The 19,487-nt window shown below is 41.0% G+C and overlaps 1 pseudogene; it reads right to left on the reverse strand.

Annotated features, from left to right (window-relative positions):
- Positions 1 to 1,884: 1,884 nt before the first annotated feature.
- LOC149124610 (glycerol-3-phosphate dehydrogenase 1-like protein) lies at positions 1,885 to 18,472 on the reverse strand (annotated as a pseudogene).
- Positions 18,473 to 19,487: the final 1,015 nt, after the last annotated feature.

Consider the following 19,487-nt stretch of genomic DNA (forward strand, 5'->3'; position numbering starts at 1 on the left):
TGTTCCAAGCAGACTTTAGTAACCCCACCCCATAATGGGAGAATTAGTTCAAAAACAAAAATACCTGCGGAAAGACAAGAATCTGATTTCCATACTTTATATTATTTAAAATGTCTAGTTCTTAACAAAAATAAGTAACATGAAAAGAAATAAGAAAGTATTGTCCATTTACAGGGAAAAATATCAGTCAATAGAAAATGACCCTTGGGAAGCCCAGATGTAGTACATATTGGACATAAACTTTGGCAGGATGGGGGTAGTTAAATGTTTTCAAACAAGTTTTAAAATGATATATCCACCTAGAGTCTATAAAATATAGAACAAGTAAGTAAAAGGCTAGCAGATTAGAATTACTGGAAAAACTAACATTCCCTTTGTAATGGGCATGTCATCCCAACATCCTCCTTAGGCTAATGCCATGGGCCATTTATAGTTAAGAGTTAGAGGAAAAACCAGAAGATTAGTTTGACTCCATCTTCAAAGTGGATTTATTTATTTATTTGAAAGTCAGAGTTACACAGAGAGAGGAGAGGCAGAGAGAGAGAAAGAGGTCTTCCATCTTCTGGTTCACTCCCCAGTTGGCCGCAATGGCCAGAGCTGTGCTGATCTGAAGCCAGGAGCCAGGAGCTTCTTCCGGGTCTCCCACGTGGGTGCAGGGACCCAAGGACTTGGGCCATCTTGTACTGCTTTCCCAGGCCACAGCAGAGAGCTGGATCAGAAGTGGAGCAGCCAGGTCTTCAACCAGTGCCCATATGGGATGCCAGCACCTCAGGCCAGGGTGTTAACTTGCTGCGCCACAGCGACGGCCCCCATAATGTGTTTTAGCAAGGTTGACACTACTTGGTTGTACTTAATAGTGTCACCTTAAAACTTCATCAGAGATTCACAGCAGACCTAAACTGTGAAAGTTCAGAACTAATGATATGACAGATAGTTATTTATTCCAACTTCTTGCAAGGAGAAATGGTTCTACTTGAGCTGTCTTAAGGTCACCTGATACTAAAACAGTGTTCCCTGAAAACTTTGGCAGATTTCCTTTGTCAAAAAATTTCCTCAGTTGAATGCCTTTAGGACTTTCTAAATTATTAGGTTTCTCTGACATACTAATATACTTCTGTACCAAGAAGGTATATAGATGGTATTTTTCAAAAACCAACTTGACCTATCAAAGGAATACTTAGAATAACAATTGGAATCTAGGATACTCAATCCTATGGCACATGGCCACACAACCAATTAGCTGGAGGTCAGATCAGCCTAGTGATGTCTTGGAAGGTCGAGGAGCACTGGACTCCTGGCTCTGAGTGTATTCACCAGGTGACCAACCACAGCAACTGCATTTTGTAGAACTATCACAGCAGCTGCCTCTCAAGATATCCGAAAGCCTTTGGAGAAATATATGCAAAAAACAATACTGGAAAGCATCATTCTAGTGTCTGTTGTTAACCAAAGGATTGTGTCACCCACAGCAAGAAAATTACAGATGAGCTTTCTGTCTTGTGCCTCTGCTGAGCCTTTACGGAAGCACATTCCAGCAGTGAATGGAAATAGAGGCTAGCAATGCAGAGAACTGCAGCAGGTAGAAATTATGGAAATGGATTATTCAATTAAAAATTGTTAAAACCAATTGTTAAAAAAACTCACAATCAAAGTACTTAATTATTCTGTCTTTGGGATAGTGTTTAAAAGTTAAATATGTTAATCATTGAACACACTGCTTCATTGTTTTCACTATGTTATTACAGGTTAAATTTATCATCAAAAGAATAAAAAATACTTTCACTAAGATATGTATGAATTGTATTTAAACTACAGAGCTCCAGTGGGTTTTTTTTTTTTTTAGCAATTGTGTCTTTTTAAAAAAATTTATTTGACAGGTGGAGTTACAGACAGTGAGAGAGAGAGACAAAGAGAAGGGTCCTCCTTCCCAATGTTTTTTTTTTAATATTTTATTTATTGACTCCAGGAGCCATGAGCTTCATCCAGGTCTCCCATGTGTGTGCAGTGGCCCAAGGACTTGGCCATCCTCTGCTGCATTCTCTGGTACATTATCAGGAGCTGGATCAGAAATGTAATAGCTGTGACTTGAGTCAGTGCTTATATGGGATGACAGCATTGCAGATGGAGGCTTAGCCTTCTCTGCCACCATGCTGGCCCCAGTTTAACCTTCTTTGCCACAGTGCCAGCCCCAGTCATAATCTTATAAACTATCACAGTAGGAAAGTTTCAAAAGCATTTTTTAAAATGGACATAAAATTTTGGTTTCACAGAATGAGAAACAATACACAATTACATGTTTACATGTGTATATAGTTACTGCCCAGTACATCTTAGCCAATGAATTGTCTCTCACAATTAAAAAGTTAAACTATAAAAATATATAACTATCCAAACTAGGATTACCTTCAAGCAAACATGTTGTTGCCAAGTCACATAGTTCCATGTGAAAACAGAAGATTGATTAGAAAGATAAAACATCCTCCAATGTGTTGCATGGCTAACTTCAGATATACTCTGATGGCTCTGGAGACGACATCTCTAGGAAGAGTCTGCCTTCACAGATCTGATATACTGCAGATGGAAACTTGTCAGCTGGTTCTTTCTGTTTGAGGATGTGATACACTTTAGAAGTCTGAGGTCCTTGAGACTTCTACCCATTCAGCATCTCCTCCAATTCTTCAGTGGTCTTCCTAGTTCTGGCAAATGCCTTGGCCACCTGTGGTTCCACCCTGTGTAGCAGGTGACAATCAGGTTAGCCACCTGGCAGCTCTCTAGGACAGTGACTGTGGACTCCTGACCCTAGCAGAGATCCTGGAAAAAGCAAATATTTCCATGAGGCACATGTGGATGATGGCAGCTTTAATGTTGTCACCACAGCAGAGGTAGTCACAGAACCCAGTTCCTAAAGCCATGATGTTTTTAAGAGTACCACAAAGTTCAACAGTGTTTGCATCAGCAACCACAGTCATTAAAGAATTGGAGTCTGCAAAAGTTCTTTGAAAAGAAGGCCATTCTCTGTCACTTAGCTGCTGATAGTGGTTTCACAGAACTCTGTAGCCACTTTGCTGGCAGTGTTGGCACTCATCAGCATACTAATGTCAATGTCCTTTTGTGTTTTAAAAAGATTTATTTATTTGTTTTGAAAGTCAGAGTTACTGTGGAGAGGGAGAGACAGAGAGATTGAGAGATTCCATCATCTGGTTCACTCCCTAGATGGCAACAATAGCAAGCACTGGGCCAGACTGAAGCCTGAAGCCAGGAGCCAAGAGCTTCATCTGAGTCTCCCATATAGGTGGCAGGGGCCCAAACACTTGGGTCATCTGCTGCTTTTCCTGGGCCATTAGCAGGGAGCTGAAAAAGAAGTGGAGCAGTCGGAACATGAACCAGTACCCATATGCCCTTCTTCTTGAGTATGATGTTGGAAGTGAGTTACACTTGCTTAAAACCTTAGACTATGCCCTTGATGATGGTGACTGAATATTCTGTTGTTGATCTCATTGCAAGTTCTGTGAATGAACTGGGGGAATGACAAACACCAGCAGATTTGTACCCTGCATGCGCTTGATGAGATTTGAGATGACAACCTGCAACTGCCAAGGCAAGGACTTTTAAAATTTGTTTTAACTTTTAAAAAAGTTTCAAAAAAGATTTATTTATTTGAAAGGCAGTGTTATAGAGAGAGGGACACACACACACACACACACACACACACACACACACTTACTATTTTCCATTTGCTGGTTCACTCTCCGAATAGCCACAATGGCCAGGGCTGTTTCAGGTTGAAACCAGGAGCTTTATCCCAGCCTCCCACATAGATGGCAGGGACTCAGGCACCTGGGCCATCATCTTCTGCTTTCCAAGACACATTAGCAGGGAACTGGATAAGAAATAGAGTGGCAGGGAGTTCAACTGGCATCCATATAGGATGCTGGTGTTTCAGGCAGTAGCTTAACCCACTATGCCATAATGCTGGCCCTTAGACAGACTTTAATCAGTTATTTTAAATGAGTGCAAAGAACAAAAAGAAAGGATATCTAAAGTGTTAAGGAATAGTGTGAGTGTGGGAGACCTAGAAGAAGCTCTTGGCTCCTGGCTTTTGGATCAGTCCAGTTCCATTCGTTGCGGCCATTTAGGGAGTGAACCAATGGATGGAAGACCTCTCTCTATATATCACTGCCTCTCCCTCTTTTTGTCTGTAACTCTGCCTCTCAAATAAATAAATAAGTCTTTTTAAAAAAAAGAATAGTGTGAGAACAATGTCTCTTCATATAGTGAGTGTTTTTTTTAAAAGATTTATTTATTTGAAAGGCAGAGTTACAGAGATGCAGAGGCAGGTTCACATTTTAAATATAAGTATATGGGACATTTTGAATGACTGTTTAAGTTATAAGGTGTGTGTCAAGTTTCAAGGTTTTCTAAATACATATATTTTTAAAAATATTTATTTATTTGAAAGTCAGAGTTACAGAGAAGGAGAGGCAGAGAGAGAGAGGTCTTCCATCTGCTGATTCACTCCCCAATTGGCTGTGCCAATCCGAAGCCAGGGGCCAGGAGCTTCTTCCAGGTCTTCCACATGAGTGCAGGGGCCCAAGGACTTGAGCCTACTTCTTTTTTTAAAAGATTTATTTTATTTATTTGAAAGACAGAGTTACAGAGAGAGGTAGAGACACAGAGAGAGGTCTTCCATCCACTGGTTCCCTCCCCAAATGGCTGCAACGGCCAGAGCTGCGCCAATCCAAAGCCAGGAGCCAGGAGCTTCTTCCAGGTCTCCCATGTGGATGCAGGGGCCCAAAGACTTGGGCCATCTTCCACTGCTATCCCAGGCCATAGCAGAGAGCTGGATCAGAAGAGGAGCAGCCAGCACTTCAGGCCAGGGCTTTAACCTGTTTCACCATAGCACTGGCCCCTATACATTGAGTATTAAGAAAGAGATTGTGGGGAGCAACTGGGAGCAACTTGGACTAGACTAAGTTACTGGAATTAAGACTTATTCTATGCATCTGCTCTCCCACAATATGGCGCTGGGAGAGGAGGAAACAGCTTCTACCCAGCTGCCTCTCACCAACTTGACAAGCTGCAGGACCTGCTCCTGATTGGAGGAGAGCAGCGTACTCGGCGTGTGGGTAGCAGAGTTGGGATTGGTGAAGAGGACTATAAAGGAGGAGAGAGACAACATGCACCAGGAACATCTAAGAGGAACACCTGTGCAGCCCCCGAGAGAGCCGGCCGGCGGTGTGCCGCTCCCCCGCGGAAGTGGGGGAAGTGGCTAGGGGGAACCGCCCTTCCATGGAGGTGGAAGGGACGGTAGCCAACCCGGGAAGAACCAGCAGCAAACCCGGGGAGGGCTGAGCAGACAAAAGAACAGCGCAGGGTCCTGTGTTGTTCCTCCACGAAGAGGGAGAGCGACAGAGATAGAGGGTAGAAATTATTAAAAAAAAAAAAAAAGAACAAGATAAAACAAGTACAGTTCAAAAATGTAGTCAGTGTTGTTGTATACCATTTAAGGCACTACCTGTAAGGTTGGCATCCCATATGAATATTTGTTGAGTCCCAGCTGCTCCATTTCTGATCCAGCTTCCCTAATGGAGGTCTTGGGAAAGTAATAGAAGATGGTGCAAGTATTTGTGACCCTACCACTCAGGCGGGGGACTCACATGGATTTCCAGGCTCCTGGCTTTGGCCTGGCCCAGCCCTGACTATTGTGCCCATTAGGGGAGTGAACTAGCAGTTGGAAGATTTCTCTATGTAACTGCCTTTCAAATAAATGATTAGCTCTTTAATAAAAAATCCCCACATTACCTGAAATTAAAATTTACATATTTATAGCATACACTTATAGCACATTTAAAATATGTTGTTGATATATACATATCATATTTGAGTAGACAGAAGAAAGAATTATCTTACTTGAAAATAAGTCAATTGATATTTAGGCTGAGGAACAGAAAGATAAAAGAAAGCAAACAAAGGAACATAACTTCAGAGACTTGTGGAACACCATCAAACACATCAACATGTACATAATGGTGGTACCAGGAGAAGAGGAAAGAGAGAAAGAGGCAAAACAAATGAAGAAATAGGGGATGGAGCTGTGGTATAGCAGGTTAAGCCACCATCTGCAGTGCCAGCATCCCATATAGGCACCAGTTTGAGTCCTGGTTGCTCCACTTGCAATCCAGCTCCCTGCTAATAGCCTGAGCAGAGGATGGCTCAGGTCCTTGTGCCGCTGAACCCACATGAGAGACCCAGAAGCAGCTTCTGGCTCCTGGCTTTGGCTTGGTCCAGTTCTGGTCATTGCACCCATTTGTGGAATAAACCAGTGGATGGAAGATATTCTCTCTCTCTCTCTCTCTCCCTCTCCCTCTCCCTCCCCTCTTCTTCTCTCTCTTTGTAAATCTGACTTTCAAACAAATAAATAAGTCTTCAAAAAAAAATGAAAAAATAATGGCAGAAAACTTCTAAAATCTGACACTAATCCCTGTATCTCAGAAGCTCAATGAACTTCAAGTAAAGTAAGCTCAAAGAGAGCTGCACCAAGACACATCACAATCAAACTGTTAAAAGACAAAAGTGTTGAAAGCAGCAAAAGAAGCAATTCATCTTATACAGGGATTCTCCATAAGATGAACAGCTACTTCTCATAAGAAATAATGAAGAACAAAAGGCAGAGGAATGATGTCTTCAAAGAGAACAACCAAGAATCCAATATCTAGCAAAAATATCCTTCAAATTTGAAGAACATGGGTCAGCATTGTGGCGAAACAGGTTAATTGCTGACTGCAATGCTGACATCCCATTTGGGTGCCAGTTTGAGTCCCAGCTGCTCCACTTCTGATTCAGTTCTCTGCTAATGCACCTGGAAAAGTGAAAGCAGTAGAAGCTGGCCCAAGTTCTTGGGCCCCTGCATCTATGTGAGAGACCTGGATGAGGCTCCTGAAGCTCCTGGCTCCTGGCCCAGCCCTGGCTGTTGTGGCCATCTGGGGAGTGAACCAGTGGATGGGGATCTCTCTCTCTCTCTCTCTCTCTCTCTCTCTCTCTCTGCCTTTCAAATAAATGAAAAAATTTGAAGAAGAAATTTAGACATTCCATGATAAAGAAATCTGAGAGAATTCTTTCCCTTCACAAACTCTTCCATAAAATAAAAGAGGAAACCCTGATTTATTTGATGATTTAGTATTACCCTGATACCTAAACCAAAGACATTACCAGAAAACTATAAGTTTAGAATAATATCTCTTGTGAATGCAACTCCCAAAGTCATTGAAAACTGCTAGCATACCTAATCTAGCCACATATAAAAGGATTATACATCCAGGACAAGTGGGATTTATCTAAAAAATGCAAGGGTTGTTCAGTATACAAAAAATTCAAATATAGCATACCATATTAATAAAGTAAAGGAGAAAAAAAACATCCGATCAGTTCAATAGATGCAGAAAAGTCATTTGACAAAATCCAGTACCCTTTCATGGTAAAAATACTCAACTATTAAGGAACTTCTTTAGGCTGCTAAATGCTATCTAAGAATAACCAATAGTGAACATTAAACTTAATAGTGAATGTCTGAAAGATTTCCCACTAAGATAAGAAATTAAACAAGAATGTCTGATCTTGCCTCTTTTATTCAACATTGTACTGGAAGTTCTAGTCTGGCTAATGAAGTAAGAAAGAAAGAAAATGCATCTGTACTGGAAAGGGAAAAGTAAAAGTGTCTCCATTTGTAGATGAATGACCTTAGATGTAGAAAGAGCTAAGGAATTCACACACACATACACACACAAAATGAAGATGTATCAGGGCTAAGAAAAGAGTTCATGAAAGATACAGTATCAATATACAAAATTCAGCTGCATTTCTATATACCAGCAGTGAGAAATCTGAAAATGAAATTATGAAAACAATTTCATTTATAATGGCATTTGCATGTACCAATGCCATCTCACTAGTCCCAGTGATCGATTTCTTTTCACAATTGATCGTAATGATAGGACTAAGAACCAAAGGGATTACATAAACAAGAATAGTGTCTGCAAATACTAGCTGATAGAATAAAAAAGGGAGAGAATGATCCAACATGGGAAGTGAGATACACAGCAGACCCATAGAATGGCAGATGTCCTAAACAGCACTCTGGCCTCAGAATCAGCCCTTAAGGCATGCGGATCCACCTGAAATGCCCATGAGAGTATTTCAGGCATGGAAAGCCAAGACACTCTGGGAAAAAAGAAAAAAAAAACCTAAATGAAAGATCTCCGCGAGTGAGATCCCAGTGGAAAGAATGGGTCATCAAAGAAGGAGGTACCTTTCTCTGAAGGGAGGAGAGAACTTCCACTTTGACCATGGCCTTGTCTAAATATGATCAGAGTCGGTGAACTCAAGGGGCTTCCAAAGCCTTGGCAGCTCATGACAAGAGCCTAGGGTGCCATAAACAAGAGTGTCAATTTGTTAAGTCAACAACAGGAGTCACTGTGCACTTACTCCTCATGTAGGATCTTTGTCCTTAGTGTGCTGTACATTGAGATTTAATGCTATAACTAGTACTCAAACAGTATTTTTCACTTTATGTTTCTGTGTGGGAGCAAACTGTTGAAATCTTTACTTAATGTATGCTAAACTGATCTTCTGTATATAAAGAGAATCGAAAATGAATCATGATGTGAATGGAAGGGGAGAGGGAGTGGGAAAGGGGAGGGTTGCGGGTGGGAGGGACATTATGGGGGGAAGCCATTGTAATCCATAAGCTGTACTTTGGAAATTTATATTCATTAAATAAAAGTTAAAAAAAATCCAAAATACTTAGGAATAAAAATTCAAAACAGAAATGTAAGACTCTTAAACACTCTTGAAAGAAATGAAATATGACCCAAATAAATGGCTATACAACCTATTCATTGTGTGGAAGTCAATACTGTTGAGATGACAGTATTCCAGAATTGGTCTATTCATTTACTATTAAAATCCCAGCTTCCTTTTTTTTCAGAAATTTATTTGCTGATATTAAAATTCATATGGAAATGCAAGGGCCCCTGAACAACAAATATAGTCTTGAATAAAGTTGCAGTATTCATGCTTCCTGATTTCAAATCTTACTAAAAATCTACTGTTGTAAAAATTATGTACTAGGGCCGGCACTGTGGTGCAGCAGGTTAAAACCCCAGCCTGTAGTGCTGGCATCCCAGATGGGTTCTGGTTTGAATCCTGGCTTCTTCACATCCATTCCAGCTGCCTGTTAATGTGCCTGGAAAAGCAGTGGAGGATGGTCTATGTGCTTTGGCCCCTGCATCCATGTGGAAGATCTGGAAGGGGCTCCTGGCTTCAAATTGGCTCAGCTATGGCTGTTGTGGCCATTTGGAGAGTGAACCAGGGGTTAGAATATCTCTCTCTGTCTCTACCTTTCTCTGTAACTCTGTCTTTCAAATACATAAAATAAATCTTTAAAAAAATATGTACTACTGGAATAAGGATAAGCATGTAGATCAATGTAATATAATTGAGAATGCAAAAATAAGCCATACATCTAAGGTCAACTGATTTTCCACAAGGGTGTCAACATTGTTCAGTGGGATAGAATAGACTCTTCTACAATTGGTGCTGGGACAACTGGATATCCATTTGCAAATGAGTGAAGTTGGTCATCTTCCTCACACCATACAGAAAAATAACCAAAATGAATGAAACATCTAAATATTGGTTCTACAACTATAAAGCTCTTAGTTGAAAACATAGGTACAGTGCCTCGGGTGTGACTATCACAAGTACTATTATTTCCTCTTTTTAGGTGAAAAAAAAAAAGGTTAGAGACAGGAAGGTTAAAGAGGGCTGGAGTTGGATATAGCCCCTCTTCTAAAGTGGATAAATCTAAGGAAAATTTAGTCTTGCTTTGCTGGTTAGGCCTTTGTTATGGAGAATGTTCTGGCTTTTTAAAAACTGTTTTCTTTTCCCCACTCCCTGGCAAATAAGAGAGTATTTTTGTCCTATGACTGCCATGAGAACCTAGTAAGACTCAGAGGTAAAACCTAGGAAACTGTGAAGGTATGGAAGCATCCATTAGACTGGGTACTCCACAAATTTTAGTTCTTAAGCTAGAATAGTTTCAGAGCAACTCACCAAGGTTGCATTAAAAATGTTCCTATGAGGCTCCAAAGACTTCTGCTTCAAATAAGCTGGTCTGTTGTCTCTGTATTCCCTGCTTCTCCAGTTTTCAGGATGGAGGTTTGGCCTGTGATGTCAGTTCTTTACACGTGAGGGAAAGTTGTTGATTTTCAGTTCAGCTTTTTTTCCTTCTTGTGAAGGTAAGATGGCTTTCAAGTTCTTTATGTATGGAAACTGGAAGTCTGTGGGGTGTCTTCACTCTTTTGATATTTTTGAAGCACAAAAGTTTTTAGTTTTGATGAAGCCTAGTTTATTTTTTTGCTTTGGTCGCAGTAGTTTGAAGTGTGATGTTAAGAAACCATTACTAATCAAAGGCCAAGGTTTTGGCTAAGAATTAGGCCATATCTAATGCTTGCTGTGGCATTAGCTGTTGATACTTCAATATCCTCTAGTGTGCTTGATTTTGACCACCCATTTTTATAGATGGATTTCCTTAGAAACTTCTTAAACAGATTCTGTGTCTTAACACTCAATTGTAATCCACAGGAGTCCTGTTGAGCTGATGGTAAAATATTAGTATGGTATATTCTTATGATTAAATCTCAGTTTCTTTTAACTTTTATTTAATAAATATAAATTTTCAAAGTACAGCTTTTGGATTACACTGGCTTTTTCCCCCCATAACCTCCCTCCCACCTGCAACCATCCCATCTCCCGCTCCTGAGTTGCTGGGTTAAGACCTGGAGATTTGTTTCTTAGTGTTTTTACTATGTGGCAAGAAGGCTAGAGGTGGCTTAGGTCATCACATTGCCTTTCTTCTAGGTTGTCTAAGGATGCAGTTTCTCTTTAGGACAGACCTTTCTTGTAGCAAATAGAATATGAAATATGCTGTGGCCATTATTTCAGAATTATTACAGCACCCATCCACTCTCCCCACCCCTTAACTAGGGCATATTTTGAAATGGTTTTTTTTTACCTTCTCTTTCCTCAAAAGGCTGGGGGAATTTTTTTCAGCCTTCACCATGAGAATCTGGTGGGGCCCCTAGAGGTAAAACTCATAAAAGTACAGGAGGTTCTAGAAGACTGGAGCCACTCAAGTTTTGAACTCTCAAGGTAATCCACACTCAGCCATCAGCAGTGTATCAATTACCGTTTCGGTGTTCCTGTCAATTAATGGCTCCAGTTCCTTATGCTACTGGATACACTGTGATTCTCAGTAGTTACCCATCTCTCTAGTTTTGGGGGTGGTGGTGTATCCTTCTTGATTTCTCTTCTCTGGTGACTGGAAGAGTTGTTTATATTTTGGTTTGATCATCTTTTTCTTGTTGCAAGGATTGGAAGTGATGACTCCAAGTTCTTAACATGTTGGAGTGGGGAACAGATTTATTTAACTTTTTAAGAAATTTTTTTCATTTGTTTGGAAAGAGATAAAGATAGAAATGGAGGGCCAGCACCGCGGCTCACTTGGTTAATCCTCCACCTGTGGTGCAGGCACCCTGAGTTCTAGTCCTGGTTGGGTCGCCGGATTCTGTACCAGTTGCTCCTCTTCCAGTCCAGCTCTCTGCTGTGGCCCGGAAGGGCAGTGGAAGATGGCCCAAGTGCTTGGGCTCTGCACCCACATGGGAAACCAGGAGGAAGCGCCTGGCTCCTGGCTTCATATAGGTACAGCGCACCAGCCATAGTGGCCATTTTGGAGGTGACCCAACAGAAAAGGAAGACCTTTCTCTCTGTCTCTCTCTCTGTCTAACTCTGTCAAAAAAGAAAAAAAAGAGCAATGGAGATAAAGATAGCAATATATATATGGACAGATAGATCAGTCAATCTCCCGTCCACTGGTCCCTGTCCCAAATGCCTGCAACAATCAAGGCTAAACCAGGCTGAAGCCAGGAGCTGGGAACTTAATCCAGGTCCCCCATGAAGGTGGCAGGAACCCAACTACTTGAGGTACCACCTGTTGCCTTCCAAGGTATACATTAGCAGGAAGTTGGAGTTGAAGGTGTTACCAGGATTAGAAACAGGTACTCCAAGGCATATGATCATCCAAGTGTCCTAACTGCTATGTTAAATCCTGCTTGTTATTTAACTTTTTAACAAACAGATTTATTTATTTATTTATTTGAAGAGTTACAGAGAAGCAGAGGCAGAGGCAGAGAGACAGAGTGACAGAGAGGCCTTACATCCACTGGTTTACCACCAAATGGCCACAATGGCGGTAGCTGGGCTGATCTGAAGCCAGGAGACTGGAGCTTCTTCTGAGACTTTCACGTGGGTACAGGGGCCTAAGGATTGGGCCATCTTCTACTGCTTTCCCAGGCCATGGCAAAGAGTTGAATAGGAAGTGGAGCATCCAGGACTTGAACTGGTGACCATATGAGATGCTGCCATTGCAGGCAGTGACTTTATTCACTATGCAACAGTGCTGACCCCTTATTATTTAACTTTTTAGCCTTCACTCAGTTGTGAATGTTTATTGGTATAGCATCTGTTTAAATATTTTGTCCATTTAAAAATTGAGCTACTGGCTGGTGCCATGGCTCACTAGGCTAATCCTCCACCTGCAGCACTGGTACCCCAGGTTCTAGTCCCAGTTGGGGTGCTGGATTCTGTCCCAGTTGCTCCTCTTCCAGTCCAGCTCTCTGCTGTGGCCCGGGAATGCAGTGGAGGATGGCCCAAGTGCTTGGGTCCTGCACCCACACAGGAGACCAGGAGGAAGCACCTGGCTGCTGGCTTCGGATCAGCACAGAGCGCTGGCCATAGCAGCCATTTGGGGGTGAACCAATGGAAGGAAGACCTTTCTCTCTGTCTCTATCTCTCTCACTGTCTAGCTCTTGCCAGCATTTGTTGTTTGTTGATTTCTGTATGAAAACCATTCTAACTGGGGTGAGGTGAAACTTTACTGTGGTTTAGATTTGCATTTCCCTGATGGCTAGTGATCCTGAGCATTTTTTCATGTGTCTGTTGGCCATTTGGAATTCCTTTATTGAAAAATGCCCCTTCAAGTGCTTTGCCCTTTTATTAACTGGGTTGTTTCTTTTTGTGGAGTTTCTAGAGCTCTTTATAGATTCTGGATATTAATCCCTTATCAGTTGAATAGTTTGCAAATAATTTCTCCCATTCTGTTGGTTGCTTCACTTCGCTGAGTGTTTCTTTTGTAGTGCAAAAGTTTCTCAATTTGATGTAATCCATTTGTCAATATTGGCATTGATTGCCTGTGCTTCTGGGGTCTTTTCCAAGAAGTCTTTGCCTATGCCAATATCTTTCAGGGTTTCCCCAATAATTTGATGGTATAGAGTTGTAGATTTAGGACTTTCATCCATTTTGAGTGGATTTTTGTGTAAGGTGTGAGGTAGGTTTGGTTTGTTATGTTCTTTCTAGATCTGTGGGATGCACTGACAGCTCATTTATTTGGTGACTTTCCAATTTCTTGATGTAGGCATTAATTGTTATAAATTTCCCTCCTAACACTGCTCTTGCTGTATCCCACAAGTTTTGATATGAGGTATTGTTATCTTCATTCATTTCCAGAAATTTTTAAATTTCTCTTTTGATTTCTTTATAATCCACTGTTCATTTAGGAGAATATTGTTTAGTTTCCATTTGTTTGCATATGTTCTTGAGATTCTTGAGTTGTTGGTTTTGAGCTTCATATCATTGTAATTGTATGTGTTTAGTTTTTTTGAATTTACTGAGACTTGCTTTATGGCCTAGTATATGGTCTATCCTGGAGCAAGTTCTGTGCACTGCTAAGAAGAAGGTGTATTCTGCAATTGTGGGGTGAAAAGTTGTGTACTTCTCAGTTAGGTCATATCAGTTGTGTAGTTATCATTTTGTTCCATAGTGTTGAATAGCTCTGCTGTTTCTTTGTTGATTTTCTGTCTTGTTGATCTATCCATTGATGAAAGCAAAGTGTTGAAGTTCCCTGTTACTATTTTGTCTGATATTAAGAGGGCTACACCTGACCTTTTTTTCCCATTAGGATGGAATATCTTTTTCCATCCTTTCACTTTCAGTCTGCATGTATCTTTGTTGGTGAGGTGTATTTTTTATAAGCAGTACATAGATGGGTCTTATTTGTTAATCCATTCCATCAGTTTATATCTTTTAACTGAAGTTTTGAGGCCATTTATATTCAAGGTAACTACTTGGTCCTGGCATTTTTCCATGAATATTCCTATTGTTTACTTTGGGTTTCTTTTGTCCTTTTACTGGGAGATTTTCTTTATTTCTTTTTTTTTTTCTGAATCTATTTATTTATTTGAAAGAGTTACACACAGAGAGAAGGAGAAGCAGAGAGAGAGAGAAAGGTCTTCCATCCACTGGTTCACTCCTCAATTGGCTGTGACAGCTGGAGCTGTGCCGATACAAAGCAAAGAACCAGGAGCTTCCACATGGGTGCGGGGGCCCAAGGACTTGGGCTATCTTCCACTGCTTTCCCAGGCAATAACAGAGAGCTGGATCAGAAGTGGAGCAGCTGGGGCTCTAACCAGCACCCATGTGGGATGGGCTCAAATGACAAACCAGAGGAAGAAATTAGAAAACTTAAAAACAGCATTGGAGATCTATGGGATGCCATCAAGTGATCCAACATACGGGTCTTAGGGATGTTGAAGGAGTGGAAACAGAAAAAGGAATAGAAGGTCTATTTAGTGAAATGATTACAGAAAACTTCCGTAATGGATTCAATGCCAGTGGGGTACATGGGTTTTTCTCTCTGCTAAGATCTCTGGGTCACAGGTGTGCATGATACCCATCAGCCACAGCCCTGCTCACTTCCTGGTTGTGCTGGGTGCTTAGGAGAGTCTTGCAGGCCATGGTACTCTTCTGTATGAATGGCTCCCCCTCCCCTCTCATTGCCCAGTGGGTGCAGCTGGTGTGCTGGAGACCACCTCCATTGGTTGTTCCTGCACTGCTGTATGTGCCCCCACCATCTGGGAAGACGGCAACCCCAAGAATTGATGGGTGCATACATACAATGTGGGGTGGCCTCTGTGTGCCTAAGTCCAAAAAAGGCAACAGCCCTCACAACATTGGCTGCAGGCCACTGTTGCAGGAGGGAGAAGGGGGGGCATTCTGCCTTTTCTCCTTTCTTCCTCTGCTCTGGGTGAGTGTTTGCCCTGCTGTTCTGAGAGATCCCAGCTGAACTCTAAAAGGCACAGTTCATCAAGCTTTCCCTCTTGCTGTCTCAACAGTGGTGTGGGCCCTGCAGTCTGATCTCATGTGGTTTTCCAGGGTGGGTGGGCAGGTGCCCCCCTTCCTGGGTCCAAGCTGCTGGATCTTCCATCATTGTGTGCCACCCAGCTGTGAGTCTGCAGCTTCTGCACAGATTTGGCCCCTTTTTACTGCTTTCCCTGGATGTCCCACTGCAGTTTCCCCTGCAGCTTTACTCTGAGAGTGTACTTTCTCCACTTTTTTTAATATTAATTTTGCCCATATAAATCAGACCACCTTGTTGCTATTCTGCCACCTTGGCACCTCTTGATATTTTAAAAATAAAAGAAATATATGTAAGAGGCAGAGAAAGCGATAACAGGTAGTCTAGTGCTACCTTTATTCTACCCAAAGTACATGTGAGGAATTGTTGCTGGCTTCTATTGAGAAAGGCAGTGAGTGTTCCCAGCCAACTCAGGAGAAGAGCCAAAACAGAACTGGAGTGCATTCCTCTGACTTACTCCTTACTGCCCCTTCCAGCCCTTCTCTTCAGTGTTCCTTGGTATTAAAGGACAGTTTTCACTGCTCTGGTTTCTCCAAATCTTCTTTAAGGGTGTTATTTATTTATCTGAGAGGTAGAGTTACAGATTGTGAGAGGGAGAGACAGAGAGAAAGGTCTTCCATCCACTCTCCAAATGGCCACAATGGCCAGAGCTGTGCTGATCCAAAGCCAGGAGCCAGGAGCTTCCTCTGGGTCTCCCATGTGGGTGCAGGGGCCCAAGGACTTGGGCCATCCTTCATTGCCTTCCCAGGCCATAGCAGAGAGCTGGATGGAAGAGCAGCAGCCAGGACTAGAACCAGCACCCATATAGGATGCCAGTGCTGCAGGCAGAGGATTAACCTACTGTGCCACAGTGCCAGCCCCCGAAGTCTTCTTCTTATTGGAATCCATACATCCACATCCCTTCTTAGTTTTGGGAGGATGATACAGCATACTGCACTGTTTGTCATCTTGATAGGGATCCATGATTTCCCAGGGCATCATGGAAATGGAGCATATTACTTTGATGAAGATATTTGTGTATTTAAAAATGAAAACATATATCCATTTATATCATTGTCATCTATTGCTTTTTACTGTATAATATTTGGTGAAGTGGGAAGATTGTCTAAAAGCAAGATTTGGGAACTTATGCATATTCAAGATGATTTTATGAAGTTGACAAATGCAAAGTGTGTTTTACTAAATGATGAGGAAATTAAGTTGTAGAGAGATTAAATCACCCTGACCAGTGACTTGGATGGTGAGAAGGCTTGATTTTCATTAATATATCAAAATGCTGCTACACAGTGAACTCAGAGAAGTATAAAATGTTATCTATTACTATAATTTAATTAATAGTCACTTTAAATATGAATGATCAATTAAAGGACACCAATTAAAGGACTGGGTCAGACAGAATTGGTAAGAAAACAATGTCCAACCAATTACTGTCTACAAGAAACCTACTTTAAGTAAAAATACATGAGTGGAATAAAAATAAATGAATGGAGGAAGATATTTCATGTTACACTAACTTTGAAAAAGCAAGAATGGCAGTATTAATTTCAGAAAATGTAGAGTTCGAAGGAATTAAATTGTCAATTTTAACAGGGCCATTAAGTAATGATTAAAGGAATGCTTTTTTTGCAAGAGGAAGTGGGAGGAAAGAATGGACAGGGAGTAGACAAATCTTCATCAGAAAGGGGAGGAGTTAATGGAGCCTGGATGTGTCCCTCATCCTCTCCCACCTGGTAAGGCTGGTACTCCAAAGCTAAAAATAACATTATAGTGGCAGGAACCCTGACACAGGCCTCCAACTACTAGACTAGATGCTCTCTGAAGGGAAGCAGAATCACCCTGATGATAATGAGGAAATTAAGTTGTAGAGAGATTAAATCACCCTGGCCAGTGACTTAGGAAGCAGGGCTTTAGGTGAAATAAGTGTACTAAAGTTGAATTTCAAATAAATTCCATCACAAAGATTTTTACACATTGCTTCAGGTTCAGTAGTAAGAAATTATACTTAGGGGTTGGCACTGTGGTGCAGTGGTTTAATGCCCTGGCATGAAGTGCTGGCATCCCATATGGGCACTGGTTTGAGACCCAGCTGCTCCAATTCCAATCCAGCTCTCTGCTATGGCCTGAGAAAGCAATAGAAAATGGCCCAAGTCCTTCGGCCCCTGCACCTGCGTGGGAGACCAGAAGTTCCTGGTTCCTGTCTTCAGATTGGCACAGCTCTGGCTGTTGCAGCCAACTGGGGAGTGAATCAGAAGATGGAAGACCTCTCTCTGTGTAACTCTTTCAAATAAACAAATAAATCTTTTAAAAAAAGAAATTATACTTAAATACTGAACCATTATATTTTTGACAGGACTAAAGTTTACTACAATGATATAAAACATCATTTTTAAGGACTAAGGCATATTCTGTACCAAATAACTGATTTACATAAGAATTTTTAAATGGTCAACCAGTGTATAAATTGAGTAATTGTAACCATTTTGAAATAAAATAGCAAATTTAGCAAGTCACATGGCATCTTACTATGTACCTTTTTAATCCTCTAGTACTGTCCAGTCTACCACCAATACAAGGTAATAAGATACAAATGAATTTGTGTGTGTGTGTGTGTGTGTGTGTGGCAGGGGGGTAATACAGAGAGAAAGAGAGACTGAGATTTTGGATGTTCACTGTCAAGAGCATCTATGGGAATACAGAATTTCTACCACGCCATTTGTAATGTTCCTTTCATGGGAAGCTTCGGTATGTAATATTCTTTGTCCTTTGAATCATCATAGAAAGAAGAAGAATAGTTTGAAAATGGAGTTGTTTTACTCCTACTCCTTGCACTTCTCTTGTTACTCCTTACTTCACCCTTAGTTTGTAGCAGCTAAAACCTTTAGGAAAGTATCAGAATGTCTGTATGACACTCTACTAGAGTAGGCCAAAGCTGCAGAGAAAGCCATCGGGATGGAATAGTGGCAGTGACAGTAGCTGAGGTGCCCTCCACATAAAAGCATAAAGCCAGTGTATCCTGGATGTACCCTTTACTCTCCAGAGCTGTGCCACCATGTGAGGCTGGTGCCAACCACAAACATATCATCACATTAAAGGAGTTGCTACCTCTGGTCTGTTTGACCTTACCTGAGGGGCTGTAGAGACATTATGATTCATGAAGACTGACATGGTGAATATTCTTGAGAATCATGAAATTGGATGGGGCAAGAGAATAGGTATCTGCAAACTCAGGGCGAATTCTGAAATAAATACTGTTACTCATTGTGGTTAGGTTCAGTAGTAAAGAACTAAAATCTGGAGTTGTTAACTTGTTAACATGTCTCAATTTTAACTTTTTCAAAAGTTTTTTTAAAGGTCGATCGGTTTTTAAGTTAAAGAACATTTGTAACTAATTTGAACTAAAATAAAATCTAGAAAATCATGTTGTATCTTATTGTATAATTTATTAATCCTCCAGCATCTCTTTAAGTGACTTAACAATAACTAGTGATGAAGGCACTGATGAAAGGTGAGCTCTATATAAATATATTTGTATATGTAAACAGATATATATGTAAATGGACACAGACACACAATCACATATATACACAGAGAGATGGAGATTTGAGATGTTCTACTGGAACCTGGATGTGTGTCTCACCCTCCAAGCTCTGCCACCATGTGAGGGTGGTGCCCCAAACATAAAATCATTTGAGGGAAAGCTGCAGCAGCTCTACCATATCCCATGGGCAGAAAAAGACAGTGATAGGTAAAAGCAGCGAGAAGAGGGAGCATTTGAAACCCAGGAATTTAAGTGGAGTGAGAGTGATGTATGCCTGTAAACTAAGGTAGAATTTTAAAATAAATTTTAAGTAAAATCTGTCACTAAAAAAAAGTCACTCACTGGGACTAAGGTAATAATAGTTTTACATAATTCTGGAAGTAGATTTTCTCAGGATGAAGATATTCATTATTGGTGTAGAAGGCCTCATTTCAGTAGCACATCACAAACAGTGATATACCAAGAACTTCCAAAGATTTGAGGAAAATGGTATTTAAATATTTGAAATTCATACATAAAAGAGGTCTTCAAAAGTTAGATAGCAATTGCAATTAAGGAAATTTATGGATTTCAAAATTATTCTGCACTAGTAAAATATCTTTCCATTTCATTTCCACAAACTATTTGAAGGACCCTCAAACA

Source organism: Oryctolagus cuniculus, chromosome 9, assembly GCF_051225735.1.
Source record: "Oryctolagus cuniculus isolate XC-2025 breed Fujian yellow rabbit chromosome 9, ASM5122573v1, whole genome shotgun sequence".
Classification (NCBI taxonomy): domain Eukaryota; kingdom Metazoa; phylum Chordata; class Mammalia; order Lagomorpha; family Leporidae; genus Oryctolagus; species Oryctolagus cuniculus.